This window comes from Saccopteryx bilineata, chromosome 8 (genome assembly GCF_036850765.1).
Source record: "Saccopteryx bilineata isolate mSacBil1 chromosome 8, mSacBil1_pri_phased_curated, whole genome shotgun sequence".
NCBI classification, from domain to species: Eukaryota; Metazoa; Chordata; class Mammalia; order Chiroptera; family Emballonuridae; genus Saccopteryx; species Saccopteryx bilineata.
Window position 1 is genome coordinate 2,020,288 of NC_089497.1, and position 14,713 is coordinate 2,035,000.

A 14,713-nucleotide genomic window follows, 5' to 3' on the forward strand; every position below is an offset into this window, starting at 1 on the left:
TAGGCATGCAAAAAAAAAAAAAAAAAGTCAATTTCATTTGGGCTCATTAGATTTTTTTTGTGTGTGTCAGAGACAGAGAGAGAGTCAGAGAGAGGGACAGATAGGGACAGATAGACAGGAAGGGAGGGAGATGAGAAACATCAATTCTTCATTGTGGTTCCTTAGTTGTTCATTGATTGATTTCTCATATGTGCCTTGACCAGGGGGCTACAGCAGACCAAGTGACCCCTTGCTCAAACCAGCGACCTTGGGTCCAAGCTGGTGAACTTTGCTTAAACCAGATGAACGCGCGCTCAAGCTGGCGACCTCAGGGTCTCGAACCTGGGTCCTCCGCATCCCAGTCCGATGTTCTATCCACTGCGCCACCACCTGGTCAGGCTAGATGATCATTATGATTGTTTTTCCAGTATGTCCCCATTTCTCTCAAACCCTGGGAACCCGACCTGGGCTCGGTGTCATGACTCCTCTGGTGGTTTCTGTCTGGTCAGGACGAGGGGGTCCTCTCTTCCCGTCAGTGTGTGGGATTCCTGCTGCCTCCTGTTCTCACGTTTCTGTCCCCCCCCCCCCCCCCGGTGGGCGCACAAACAGATGTGCCTTGAAAGGCAGAGCTTCTTAATCTGCTGGTTTTTTTCCCTCTCTCTCTCCATGGGTCTTTTGGGGATATCTAATCATGTCCTTAAAAGAAGAAGTTGGAGAGAAGGAAAGGAATGCTCTCAGCCGCTGCCTGGTCCGGCCACGTGAGCCCCCACCGGACCCCTCCGTGGGGCATCTGGTCTGTGCCTGCTTGGACACTTTTGATCTTTTTCCAAGGGCGAGAGTTAGAGGCGGGAAGAAGAGGGAAAGGAAAGTTCTCCCTCTGTCCCTGGAAACCCCGTTACTTTCTACATTCGCGTCTGGCCGGTCCTCTGTGGCGGGGAGGGAGCCGGCTGGCCCACGGAGCTGCGTGCGGAGCGGTTTATTGTCTAACTGAAGGTGGTACGTGTCCCACGAGCCGGCACGGGGCCAGAGCAGCACGCATCCTTTCAGGGGGAGCGGCGTCTATAATTCCACACGCTGCTCTTAGTTGCATCTGAACTCCTGAACGGGGGCGGGGGGGGGGGGCGCAGGGTCCCCTGGAAAGGGCTTCCTCTCCTGCCACCCGCCACGTTCGTTGTGACTGAGCACGAGATGCCGTTCTCAGACAGCTTGGGAGGAAGCCAGAGGCTCCTGCACCAAGGAGCCGTGGTCTGCGGACCCGTGTGAGTCCGCCTGCGCGCCCAGTCCACCAGGTGGGCGGCGTTTCCGGCGGGCACGCTCTCCTCCCTCACCCTGAGGGCTGGACCATCGACTCCCTTCCCGGGGGGAGCGCCCTGTGAGCCTGGGCCCACTGTGAACCCTCCACTGGGGTCCTCCCCAGTGCTGAGAGTCGGAGTGAGATGCAGGGGTGGACGAGACAAAACCAGAAACTCGTACCCTCTGCCCTCCCCCTTTTAAATTCCACTTTAGAATCTAAGCCTGCACCGATCCGGGAAATGGACACTTCCTGCGTCCCGCTCAGTGTCCCGACACAGGGGTGCGTCTGGGGGGCAGGGACGGTCAAGCGTGGAGCTCCGGCTGTGTCCTGCAGGCAGACGGAATGCTCGCTAGAGGAGCTGAGAGGACCCAGGGGAGTCGGCCACTGGGCGCAGAGTGGGCAGTGACCAGAACGGGCGTGCCCACCAGGACCTGAGTCCTGGGGCCCCTCACGTGCTCCCGAGGATGTGTGGACACAAGTGAGCACAGAGGGTCATGATGCTCATGAACAGAAAATCAGAACAAAAATTTAATTCTAGACTTTTCTTTTAACTGGGAGAGAAAGACACAGACAGACAGACCAAGAGGGAGAGAGATGAGAAGAATCAACACATAGTTGCGGCTCCTTAGCTGTTCATTGATGCTTTCTCATATGTGCCTTGACCGGGGGGGCTACAGCAGACCGAGTGACCCCTTGCTCGAGCCAGCGACCTTGGGTCCAAGCAGGTGAGCTTTGTTCAAACCAGATGAGCCCGGGCTCAAGCTGGTGACCTCGGGTTTTGAACCTGGGTCCTCCGTGTCCCAGTACAACACTCTATCCACTGCGCCACAGCCTGGTCAGGCTCAAACTGCATCATTTATCTGGGTGGATGTCGGGTGTCAGCCCGCCTGTGTTAGAACTCAGGAAGTGGGGTGCAGTGTGTTCCCGCAGTGGTGAAAGGGGAGACGCTCTGTACACCCCGACTTCCAGACAACCTTCCCCGCCCAGTGCAGTGAAGACGACAGCTGACCGAAGACGGTGGTCTTCCCTTGAACCGCGGCCCTTGGTTAACGCCTTGTCCTTAACAGCTGATCCTCTTCCTCGCCGCCCTGCCTCTTGTTCTTACGTGGGAGGGTTAACAGTTCCACCGTGAGGAGAAGGATGCTCCCATGAGTGGAAAAGAGTGCGTAACCAAAAAAGACCCGGATACCAGAAACCAGAATGCACAGACACAGGCTTCGATAGTCCAGATTTGGATAATTTGGATCTCTACCAGGAGTAGACGTTCTGTGGCTGGTGAAATGCAACGGGATATTATTTTTGGGAAGGAATCATAAATATCCCAGAATAGTAAGTTAAGGTGCCTGTTTTTCCCTGTGGTTAGTTGGGAGATTTAATGGAGTGGGACTGTTTAAAGATCGTGCAGTTGTCTAGCACGTAACCGCTAACGAGAACACAGCAACCATCTCGTGGGTTCCAAGCATCTGTGTTTCATGAGCCGTGTGGTTCTTATTTTATAGATAAAGAAATCAAAACACAGGGAAGCATCATTTTGCTCAGGGGTGTGCCCCTCAGAGGTGGATGTGGGGCTGACCCCGGGACTTCTTATTCGAACTCGAAAGTCTTTCCCCAGCCTATCGAAGCTCGGGTTCTTATGGTCAGGCTGGGAGACGCTCTTCCCCTAGGACCCAGGTAGAGTCAGACTTGACCTCTGGGCAGGTGAGTTGCTTCCGCCCTCGATAACTACACATCTTACCTCTCAGAACCAACCAGGAGCACCGGGGGAGGGTTAGGACTAGTACCGAGGTGTCAGAGGATGGAGGTATGTTGTGTCTCCTCACACATGCAATGAAAATAGCATATGGGGGAGGGTGTCTCTTCGGATTGTGCTGTCGATGTGGGTAGAGAAATCTTGTCCTGAACAGCCTTGTGTCTCCACCTGCTAGTCCGTACCGAACACCCAGCGCAAAACGTTCTGAGACCCAAGGGTGAGGGTTGCCACCCCCTCTCTTAGTTTCCCTGAGGTCTTCCTAAATTCTAGCCTTAAAAAAGTATTTTGATACTACATTGTACTTCCCTACCCAGTAGGGGAAGTGAAACGAGTCCGGCTGCTGAGGGACGGGACATGCTTCTATCCTGTGCACCAGAAGGCAAGACCCAGCGGCCGGCCCCACCTTCGCGGAGAAACAAAGTCTGAATGCTGGCAACAGTCTGTTACATCTTATTTATTCATTTTTTGTACTTTTCCGAAATTAGAAGTGAGGAGGCAGTCAGACAAACTCCTGCATGCGCCCAACTGGGATCCACCCGGCAAGCCCACCAGGGGGCGATGCTCTGCCCATCTGGGGCGTTGCTCTGCTGCAACCAGAGCCATTCTAGCGCCTGAGGCAGAGGCCATGGAACCATCCTCAGCGCCCGGGCAAACTTTGCTCCAATGGAGCCTTGGCTGTGGGAGCAGAAGAGAGCGATAGAGAGGAAGGAGAGGAGGAAGGATGGAGAAGCTGATGGGCGCTTCTCCTGTGTGCCCTAAACTAGAATCGAACCCGGGACTTCCACATGCTGGGCCAATGCTCTAGCACTGAGCCAACTGGCCAGGGCCTGTTTTATCTTTTTTTTTAAGCTCCAGGGAAGCAAAACACTCCATTGCCTCTCACAATGTCAGAGGGTATGGGGCGACCCACTTCTGTCATTGGCTGAACACAGGCTACTGTGTGGGCGTGGGGGTGCGTGGGCAGGTGGGCAGCCGCGGTGAACAGCTGAGATTCCATGGTTACAAGACTGTCCAAGAGTGAGTCGTGGAACCCGGAATGAACTTGGAAAGGACAGAAATGGCTGCCCAGAAAGTGGACCGTTCATGGGAACGTCACCACAACACCTCTGGCCTCGCTGTGTTTAGAAGCGCTGAGAATCGGCCGGGCAAGAGGCCAGTCTCGGATCTCTGCTCCAGCTGCCATCTGGCTGTCTCTGCCTCTGTCCCGAAGCAGAAAAACCTGTTAGCTGCCAGATGTCACACCTGGGTGGGCAGTCAACACGGCCTGTCCCCACTGGACGCTGGCTCCACAGGCCAGAGGAGGAGATGGGACTTGGTGAAGCAGTCTGGCCCCCAGCCCCGCCCTCTGTCCGGTAGATGCAAACTCAGCCCGTTGGCACAGAGCTGATGAAGAAGCTGTACTTCCTTCGGGCAGCTCATTCTGTGGGGGGCAATCCCTGCTCCCTAGAAGGTCTTCTCCCTCTGGAGCCTAGTCCCTGATGTTCTGTCTTCCTCGGAGCAGCTGCTGACTGTTTGGTCATAAGACCAGGCGCTTGGGGTGCTGACACCCTCCCCGCGCCCCTCTGACCACTGCTCAGACCAAGATGGCAGCTCGCGCTCCCTGACAACGCCCGCCTCCTGCTGCTGATTCAGGGGCGTCCCCGCCAGCCTGTTGCCCCAGCGTCTGGCTCGTCCAGCTGTTCTCCGCAGAGGCACCCCCCCCCCCCCGCTCTGAAGGCCTTCTTCCAGCACCGGGCTGTGTCTTCCACACGGACCGAACCTTCAGTGAGTCCTCAGGAGGGTCCCCCGAGGGGGCTTGGCGGTGGCTCTCTCTGGAAATGAACCCTCAGGTCTCCTGTGACCGAAAAGCTTGCAGTTCAGAGTCCCGCTGGTTCTGAGGGCCACACGGCCACTCCAGGGGGCAGGGGTTCAGCGAGGGGCAGGGTTCTGTCCAGAGTCCTGCTGGTTCTGAGGGCCACACGGCCACTCCAGGGGGCAGGGACCCGGCGAGGGGCAGGGTTCTGTCCAGAGTCCTGCTGGTTCTGAGGGCCACACGGCCACTCCAGGGGGCAGGGACTCAGCGAGGGGCAGGGTTCTGTCCAGAGTCCTGCTGGTTCTGAGGGCCACACGGCCACTCCAGGGGGCAGGGACTCGGCGAGGGACAGGGTTCTGTCCAGAGTCCTGCTGGTTCTGAGGGCCACACGGCCACTCCAGGGGCCAGGGGTTCAGCGAGGGGCAGGGTTCTATCCCAAAGCCTGAATCCTGACCCTGCCTGCCTTACTTTTATTATCATTTCTTTTTGTTTGTTTGTTTGTTTGTTTTTTTGTTGATATTATCATTTCTTTGACCCCCTGTAACCATGGGAACATAGCTCCCTGTGTGATCCACAGAACGTGCGGAGGGCCCAGCCGGTGCCCTCGCCCACAGCCCTGTGCCGTCCGGGGCCGCTGTGACCAGAACCACGGCCTCCCGTTGCAAGAGGTCTTCGCACTCTTCCCCTAAAGCATCCACAGTTAGTTCAATGTCTTCCCGAATTCTCCCCAAAGGTTCCAGGCGTTACTCCCATCCTCCAGATAGAGAGAAACCCTCGTCCCGAGAGCTACGGGGAAGGAAAGGTCCCATCTTCTGACCTCTTGGTTTCGGGAAAGCTGGGGGTCTCCCTCCTCCTCCCACTCGGGGCGGAGAGGAGGCTGCATGGCTCTGCCCTCCTGGGGCTGTCCCGGAGCACGGCGCCGGCCTTCAGAGTGGATGGACGGCCTGTGGCCGGGCAGGGGTCAGTGAGGCCACACCCCCCGACCCCATCTCCAGTCCGGGGCTGTGCCGGCCCAGGCGTGTGGCCGGCCGCACTGCCGAGACTCCCCTCTCCTGTGGGACTGAGGATGTGGGTGCGCAGGAGCGGGCACAGAGGGCGTTCAGCGACCCTCCCCTCCTGACTGCCCGTGGTCCTGCGCCCGCTTCTGCTCCCGAGTTGTGACTTTCTAAGTCCCTCTCTCCCCGTCGGGCTGTGAGCTCCTGTGAAACAGGGTCCTGTTTAGATACCCACCCCAGTGGGCAGCACGGCTTGTCCACATTTGGTGACTGTGGAGTGGACACAGGAGAAACGGGGTCTCTCAGGACGGCTCACTTCCCTCGCTCCTGAAATCCCAGACGGCCCGAGCCCAGCGGATGTCGGGGTCCCAGGCCCCTCCCTGCCTCTGAGCCGCCCACTCCCCAACCAGTGCTGGTCCTCCTCCCTCTGACCGTCCCCGCTCCGGGGCCGACCTCACAGGACAGAGAGGAAGGCGGCCGGCAGATGTGTCTGCGAGGGAGAGCTCTGAGCAGCTTTGGGGGTGGGAGTAAACGGTTTGAATTATGTTCTGTGTTGCAGGCTTTGAAGCTGGGTGTGTGTGTCTGTGTGTGTGTGTGTGTGGGTGGGGGGACAGGACTGTGTGAGTGACACACAGCTGTTTCCACTTAAAATTGATTAGCTAGTATCACTATACATGAACTCAAGAGTTTAACACAAAACGCCATGGAAACGGATCATTTTAAATCAGGCTAAATTGGTCAGAGAAGTCTCTCTCCAGCTGAGCACACAAAAGACCTACTTTGGTCCTGACCTCCTCCCCCTCCTCCACCCCCCCCCCCCCCAGCCCTTCTGGAAGCTGCAGTTCCCACATCACAGGGATGAGACGTGCTCGTCACGCATTGTACTGGGCCCCCAGCGGTGCCTCGGCACTGTCAGCAAAGCGGCAGGACAAACACCCCCCGAGACGGGGGCGGCCAAGCCTGCGGGTCTCACTTCCACTTTGGGGCAAGAGACACACCCTTAGAAAAGATTCACCTCTGATCAGCCCTCGGGACCCTCCGCACGGGTCGAGCGCCGCCCTCAACAGTGAGCAGCTGATCGGCCGGTGGGCAGAGTGGTTTCCCCTCAGCCCGTCAGCACCTGGGGAGTTAAGACACAAAATACTGTTCGGTTTTTTTTCCAAAATATCCTCCTTAGAGAATGAAGCGTCTCATTCGCAGAAACAAACCACCCCAGGGTGCGGTAGTCGAGGGAATTCCGGAGAACGCTGTGGTTATTAACGGGCGGGCTTTAGGAGAAAGCTTGATGGGGGAGGCAAATCCAATGAAGAAAAAAAATCAATTTCTGAGAAGAAATTAAATTTAAAACATGTCGGCTGGAGGCTCCTCCCCCCCCCCCCCGCAAAGTCGGGGGCCTTGTACACCTTCTGGTCATCTAACAGAAGTCACGATTTATTCTCTCTCTACTGCGCACCGGTCACCAAGCCCTGACCTTTCTAAGATGAGATCTCTGGGGGTGGGGAGACAGAGGTGGCTCCTCCCTGGCAGGGCAGACGGGTAGGGAAGCCCCTGGCCGCTAACACGCTGTCTGGGGAGCATCCGTCCTGCTCAGCTCTGCAACGCGCTCTCCGGGGGCTGAGGGCTGGCCTGACGGAACCGAACCCGGGGTCCGGGGTCTGGGGGATGGCCTGACGGAACCGAACCCGGGGTCTGGGGGCCGGCCTGACGGAACCGAACCCGGGGTCCGGGGTCCGGCCTGACGGAACCGAACCCGGGGTCTGCGACTCTGTCCTCTCCGCTCAGCACACAGAGGCACATGGCTGACCCCTGGCCACGCGGTCACCTCCCCACCTAGATGTTGTTTACAACCACGAGTTAGAATCACAGTCCAGGGATTACGAGACAGTCGAGACCCAGGGGTCAGCTTGCTCTGGGTCAGGAAGACTCAGGGACACTCCTTGTCTGTACCAACTCTGGGCTTTTATATTCCCTTCTTTAATTGGGGGGACGGCCGTGCAGGGCAGAGGGAGACCCCGCCTGTGTCTAGCGTGAACGCGACCCCCTCCCCAGCCCCCAGGTCCTGGGCGACGGAGGGAAGCTGGAAGGGGGGCCCCTAGCGTCCAGGTGGAGAGAAGCAGACCCCCGAGACAGCCGGGGGGACCTGGGCGGTGAAGAGACGTCAGGAGGCAGAACGGTGATCCTGAGTCCCCTGGCCCAAAGCTGCCACCAGGGGTTCCGTGACTTGTCCCCAAGTCTCTGAGCAGACAGCCTGGATTCCACAGGGCTGAGCCCGCCAGGGCGGAGGGACCTCCGGGTGGGGGGTCTGGTGATCTGAAAGTCAGACGTGAGGCGGCCGTGGTGCACCGTTGTTGAGAGGGCACAGGTGGACCCATGGCCCCCATCTTTAGATGCTGGAGACCACTCGCTGCTCGCAAGACCGCAAAGGTGGCCACGTGGGTGAGGGGGTCGCCTGCTTTATTCCACCGAGTGGATGAGCCCACCCCGTGTTTACCATGTGCAGTGACTGCGCGGCAGGCAGGGTGCTCGCCCGTGGGAATAGAGCCGTTGCTGTGACACGGACCTGGTCCTCGAACTCGCTCCTGTTCCAGCGGACGGCGGGGGAGACGGGGCACAGGCACGCCCCATTCCCTGTGCCCAGGACTCTGCGGGGGGCTCCGTGGGGATCTCTGGGGATACTCGGGACTGTCGTCTGTCACCTGACTCGGTGGCAGGGGGACCTCTCCTCCGTAACAGGGCTCCCCAGAAGAGCGGGTGTGCAAACAAGTCCAGCAGACAGGATTCCACCCGGGGGTGGGGGTGGCCATGCAGCCATGCCGCTGAGACGGTGCTGACGTTGATGACACAGTGGCATTGTGAAGACACAAGTTACAACCACAGGAGACTTACAAATATGAACCACTGCACTCTGGACATGTAGGAGACCTTGTTCATCCGACAGGGACCGAGATCAGGACCCTGGGGAACACCAGCCCCCCCCCCCGGGAGTCAGCGGCATGTGAGGGACACACCAGGAGGAGAGTACAGAAGGGCGGTGTTGACAATATTAAGAGCAGGGTCACAGAGAGCAGACATCTGATAAGTGCAGCTGCATCCACGCCCCCAACAGCCCCCAGGAGGGAGCCATCCTTATCCCTAGAACCAGACAGACTCTAGATCAGCACACGGAGGTCACGCAGCTTGGGGGGCACAACATCACACAAACACTACGTGGTGGGGGGGGCAGACTCCAATCTCCATTCTGATCCTACCTGGGGCAGCTGTGAGGACTAAACAAACTGATTTGTGTGTGTGTGACAGAGAGAGACAGAGAGACAGAGAGAGGAATAGACAGGAAGGGAGAGAGATCAGAAGCATCAATTCTTCACTGTGGCACCTTAGTTGTTCATTGATTGCTTTCTCATCTATGCCTTGACCGGGGAACTCCAGCAGACCGAGTGACCCCTTGCTCAAGCCAGCGACCTTGGGCTCGAGCTGGTGAGCTTTGCTCAAACCAGATGAGCCCGTGCTCAAGCTGGCGACCTTGGGGTCTTGAACCTGGGTCCTCTGCCTCCCAGTCCGACGCTCTATCCACTGCACCACCGCCTGGTCAGGCAGGACTAAATCAATTAATGCTTTTGCAAAGCACGAGGGACAGGGTCCGGACTGCAGGCCGCGCTTGGTACCCACGCAGGTAAACCTCCCCCCCGCCCATCTATTTCAAGATAAATGATGTTCTCTCAGGTGACCAAGCGCATGCAGAGCCCTCAGGGGATGAAAAGCACTGGTCACCTGCCTCTGATGGAGAAGACGAAGGAGGCAGCAGCTCCAGACTCCCTCCGCCCGGCCGGGCACGGGGCTCATGGGGAGATGGGAACGCGGTGTGCACGGTGGCTAGGTGGTCCTCCTCCGGGTCCCCCCCTCCCCGGCCGGGCACCGAGCTCACGGGGAGATGGGAACGCGGTGTGCACGGCGGCTAGGCGGTCCTCCTCCGGGTCCCCCCACTCTGGGTCCCCCCCTCCTCCGGGTCCCCCCCTCCGCCCCCCCCTTGGCCGGGAGAACTCTCCACCCGCCTGCCCCTCCCTTTCCCATCCCACAGGGTGTCTGTCTCGGTCAGTCGGTCAGTCCTATTAGATGAAAAGACGGCCCCTCAGTCAACATCGCCCCGATTCCCACACCAGCGGGAAGGTAGAGGAGCCCTTGGGGGGTGCCCGGGGAGGGGCGACAGGTGAGCTCTGGTGAAACCACACCTCCCATCAGCTCTTCCCCAGACGCAGGTGCTCTGGGCCCTGGGGAAAGCGGGCGTCTGTGTTCCGTCTTAGAAACACAAAAACAGCCTGACCTGCGGGACGCAGCGGACAGAGCGTTGGCCTGGAACGCTCAAGTCGCTGGTTCGAAACCCCGGGCTTGCCCGGTTAAGGCACATGTGGGAAACAACTACTCCGAGTTGATGCTTCTTGTCCCCCCCAACCCCCCCACCTCCTCTCTCAAAAAATCAATAAATAAAATCTTTAAAAAAAAAAAACAAGAAAGAAAAAAATACCCTAACCTAGAAACAAAAGCCCAGCGTCTCTACGATTCACTATTTATCTGCAGAGATTTGAAACGAGCCGTGTCCCATTTCCGACCCTCCCTTCCCGTCCTCGTCTCCTTGTGGGCCTTTGACCCCCCCCGACCCCCCCATAGGATTCGCAGCAGCTTGTCATAACGACCAGCGGGGGGACGGTGACCTCTAGCTCTTCTCATCTTCACCCGCTCACAGGTGATCTGCTGGCAACACTCACAGCTCCGCTGTTTGGCCACCGGCTAGTCAGTGCTCCGAACAGCCTCTCCCCTTCCTCTCGCCGAACCGAGACCGCCACCCTTCAAAGGGGAGAGCCGCCATCAGTGAAAACCCGCCCAGAGCGAAGCCGTCCTCACCATGGTCTTTAAAACACGAGCGCGAGGAGCGGGCGCTGGTTGTGCGACGTTCCGGAGTCGCCCCGACGTCACCTCAGTGAATCTGACGTCACGTTCGGCGGACTCGACGTCACCCTCGGCGAACCCCATGTCACCCTTGGCGGACACGACGTCACCCTCGGGGAACCCGACGTCATGCTTGGGGAACCCGACGTCACCCTCAGTGAACCCCACGTCACTCTCGGCGAACCCCACGTCACCCTCGGCGGACACGACGTCACCCTCGGGGAACCCGACGTCACGCTCGGCAAGCCCCACGTCACGCTCGGCGGACCCGACGTCACGCTCGGCGAGCCTGACGTCACCCTAGGTGAATCCCACGTCACGTTCGGCGGCCCTGACGTCACCCTCGGCGAACCCCACGTCACCCTCGGCAAACCCCGTGCAGCGAGCAGGAGAGAGGCCGGCAGGTGTGTCCCCCTGCCCCCCCAACGAGGAAGGAAACGCGGACGGAGGAGGGAAGTCCACTCACCTGTTCAGAACGCACTCACCGCAGCACTTGTCAAGGACCCGCCGCTGACCTCGCCGTTCATTAGCCAGTCGAGGTCACAGCCGAGAGTCCGGAAATGTGCATCGCACCAAATGAACCAATGCTACCCATCAGTCACAAATGCCAGCTCTTCTGAGTTCCGGGGCAAGGACTCCGGACTTTCCCGAGTACCCACCGCGTCCTGCTCACGTGGCGTGGGGTCCCCGTGGCTGGGACTGCCTTGACTCTGTCTTCTGGCTCTCGTTCTGTGGCCTTCCTGAAGACGGTACCAGATTCTCTGTCTACACACATGGGATCTGCTGTCCACACACATGGGATCCGCTGTCCACACACATGAGACAACTCTGTCTACACACATGGGATCCTCTGTCTACACACATGGGATCCACTGGCTACACACATGGGATCCTCTGTCCACACACATGGAATCCACTGGCTACACACATGGGATCTGCTGTCTACACACATGAGGTCCTCTGTCCACACACATGGGATCCTCTGTCTACACACATGGGATCTGCTGTCCACACACATGAGACCATCTGTCTACACACATGGGATCCTCTGTCCACACACATGGGATCCGCTGTCCACACACATGGGATCCTCTGTCCACACACATGAGACCCTCTGTCTACACACATGGGATCCTCCGTCCACACACATGGGATCCGCTGTCCACACACATGGGATCTGCTGTCCACACACATGAGACCCTCTGTCTACACACATGGGATCCTCCGTCCACACACATGGGATCCGCTGTCCACACACATGGGATCTGCTGTCCACACACATGAGACCCTCTGTCTACACACATGGGATCCTCTGTCTACACACATGGGATTCTCTGTCTATACACATGGGATCTGCTGTCTACACTGAACAGAGGCAGGACCGACAGAGTCAGAGACCAGAGATGCCCACATGTGCTGAAGGCTACTCGTGGGAAACGGACTTGAGTTTGGCCTTGCCACAGGGAGACCAGTGAGGGGGACAAGGACATGGGACAGGTGGCCCAGACGTAGACTGTGTCATGGTGAAGTCAAGGATTTGGTAGCGTATGGCCGGGTCCGGGGTGTCCTCTTATCTCACACACCACTAGCTCCGGGTTTCTGGGAAGGGCTCGTGGATCTTGCTTTTGGTTTCTTATAACTTTGTTTTCTCTCAACAGCGGCCAGGCTGGAACAAGAGGCTCGCTGCGTAGAGATAAAGGAACTTGCCACAGATTTAGCCCCTTGAACGGGGCGCCTTGGAATCTGAAAGCTCACAGGCAGGTAGCAGACCCTGTCCGAGACTCAGCGCACCGGAAGCCTGGCCCTGGGGCCTGACCCGAGGGACAAAGCCGTTCAGCCGCAGCGTGAGAACGAACAGCAAGGAGAGGCCGTGGTCCCCAAGGAGGAGGCCAGGCGGCCTGGTGGGGGCACTTCCTCATGCTCTCCTGGGGTGTCCCCACGGTATCCTTGGGGGCCCCGCCCTCACCTTTCCCACCTGCGGACAGACGGGAGCTCATGAGCGATACCTGCCCACAGGGCGCGGGTTGACTAGTGAATGTCTGTCAAGGGCTTTGGAGATCAGAGCTCTCCCTGCTGCAAACCCTGCCTCCTGCTGGTTCTGAGAAGTCATGTCCCTCAGAAAACGAGGCCACTCGCGGGGCAGTGGCTGCCCCCCTTCCCCCCCCACCTCCTAATGGGGGGGGCGGATAAAATCTCTCCCACGTTTCTGTGTCAGAGAAAGGGGTGTGTTCACTTGGGAGGCTGTGTTTTTCTGGGAAAGGGCGTCTGTGAGTGAGCAAGGAGACCCCCGGGGGACCTGCCCGTGGTCTCGCCCCTGGCGGACATCTGCGGTCTGCTGCACATCACAAATTCCTAAAAGATAGCTGTACCGGGGTGTGGGGGCGTGTGGGGTGGGGTGTGGGTACATGGCAATGGCGACAAGCCACTCAGGATCTCGGCTGAAATGGAAATTTAAAAACCTTGCGGGGAACATCTCTGCAAAGATTATCCGGGCAACGTGGTCACAAAACGGCAGAGAGAGTGGAGGTCTAGAAGGGACCGGGGGTGGGGGGTGGGGGGGGGGGTAAACGCCCTGCCCTGCGGTGTGTCTGCGTTCTTGACCCCCAGAGGGGCTGGCGGTCTGTCCCTCTGCTTCCCTCGGGCGTGTGTCACCTGTGTGCGCTGTCACCTGTGTGCGCTGTCACCTGTGTGGCTGCTTCAATGCATACACACCCGCTGTTTGCTCAGAGGAGGGCCAGGGCGTTCCCTGCCACCCATCCCAGGGGTGGGATTCCGCCCGTCTGCGCTGGTTCAGCAGAACCAATACCTAATTTTCTGTTAAGTTGGTGAACTGGTTGTTAAAATGTCACTTGTCATCAGGGTTCTCTCTCAGGTGGGCGCCTGGGCAGCCGCCCGATGTGGAAATCACACATTGACATTCCTCACTCTTTTTAAACATTCATCTGCGCAACGGTGTGTTCTAAGCACCCGTAGTCGTGTTCATTCCATCCACGGGTGAAAAACATTCCAGTGAGGATGCCCATCAAGAAGCAATGTGGAAATATCGTAAATAACAGTCTTATTGTTTTTTGTTTTTTTTTGGCAGGTATTATTGAATATATTCAATATTTTCATGAATATTTTATAACTCTTATAATCTAGTTTTGTGTACCTCTTTTGTTGTTCTTATTTAAGTAGTAAATGCAGGAAATAATAAACCACTTCTCGGTATATTGTTTTTATTTACTTAAAGCGGTCACTAGGGCAGAGCACCGCTTGTTAAAGTATTTGAATCCCAGCTCCGCCCCGGGGGACGGGCTGGAAGGTTCTCCCTGGAGCCCCTGTGGGGAGACGGCCGTGGGTGCTTTGATTTCCAACGTGGGGTGACCTCAGAACAGGGAAAGAATTCATTTCTGTTGTTTTAAACCACCTGGTTTGTGGCGCTTTGCTACGGTGAAGGTGACTAAGGACCGATGATGACCCTGTCACCTTTGTTACCGCGAGGGTGACTAAGGACCCACGACGACCCTGTCACCTTTGTTACCGTGAGGGTGACTAAGGACCCACGAGGACCCTGTCACCTTTGTTACCGCGAGGGTGACTAAGGACCCACGAGGACCCTGTCACGGAGGCCTGGACGCTCCCTGTATGTGTGGGCTGCACCGCAGAGCAAGGCGTTGGCTGGCGTGCCTTCCCTTACAGCCGGTCTGTCCCCCGGTGGCCGCACGGACAGGGAGAGGGGCGGGTGTGCGGGACGTCCCGAGGTCTGCGTGTGCTGAGGAGCCCTCTGCTCCGTGCTGGTCTGTCCCCCGGTGGCCGGCACGGACGGAGAGGGGCGGGTGTGCGGGACGTCCCGAGGTCTGCGTGTGCTGAGGAGCCCTCTGCTCCGTGCTGGTCTGTCCCCCGGTGGCCGGCACGGACGGAGAGGGGCGGGTGTGCGGGATGTCCCGAGGTCTGCGTGTGCTGAGGAGCCCTCTGCTCCG

At 58.1% G+C, this 14,713-nt stretch overlaps 1 protein-coding gene across 1 annotated transcript in view; it reads right to left on the reverse strand.

Annotated features, from left to right (window-relative positions):
* SLC9A9 (solute carrier family 9 member A9) overlaps window positions 1-14,713 on the reverse strand; it is a 471,491-nt gene that overhangs the window by 38,726 nt on the left and 418,052 nt on the right. The window lies entirely within an intron of this gene.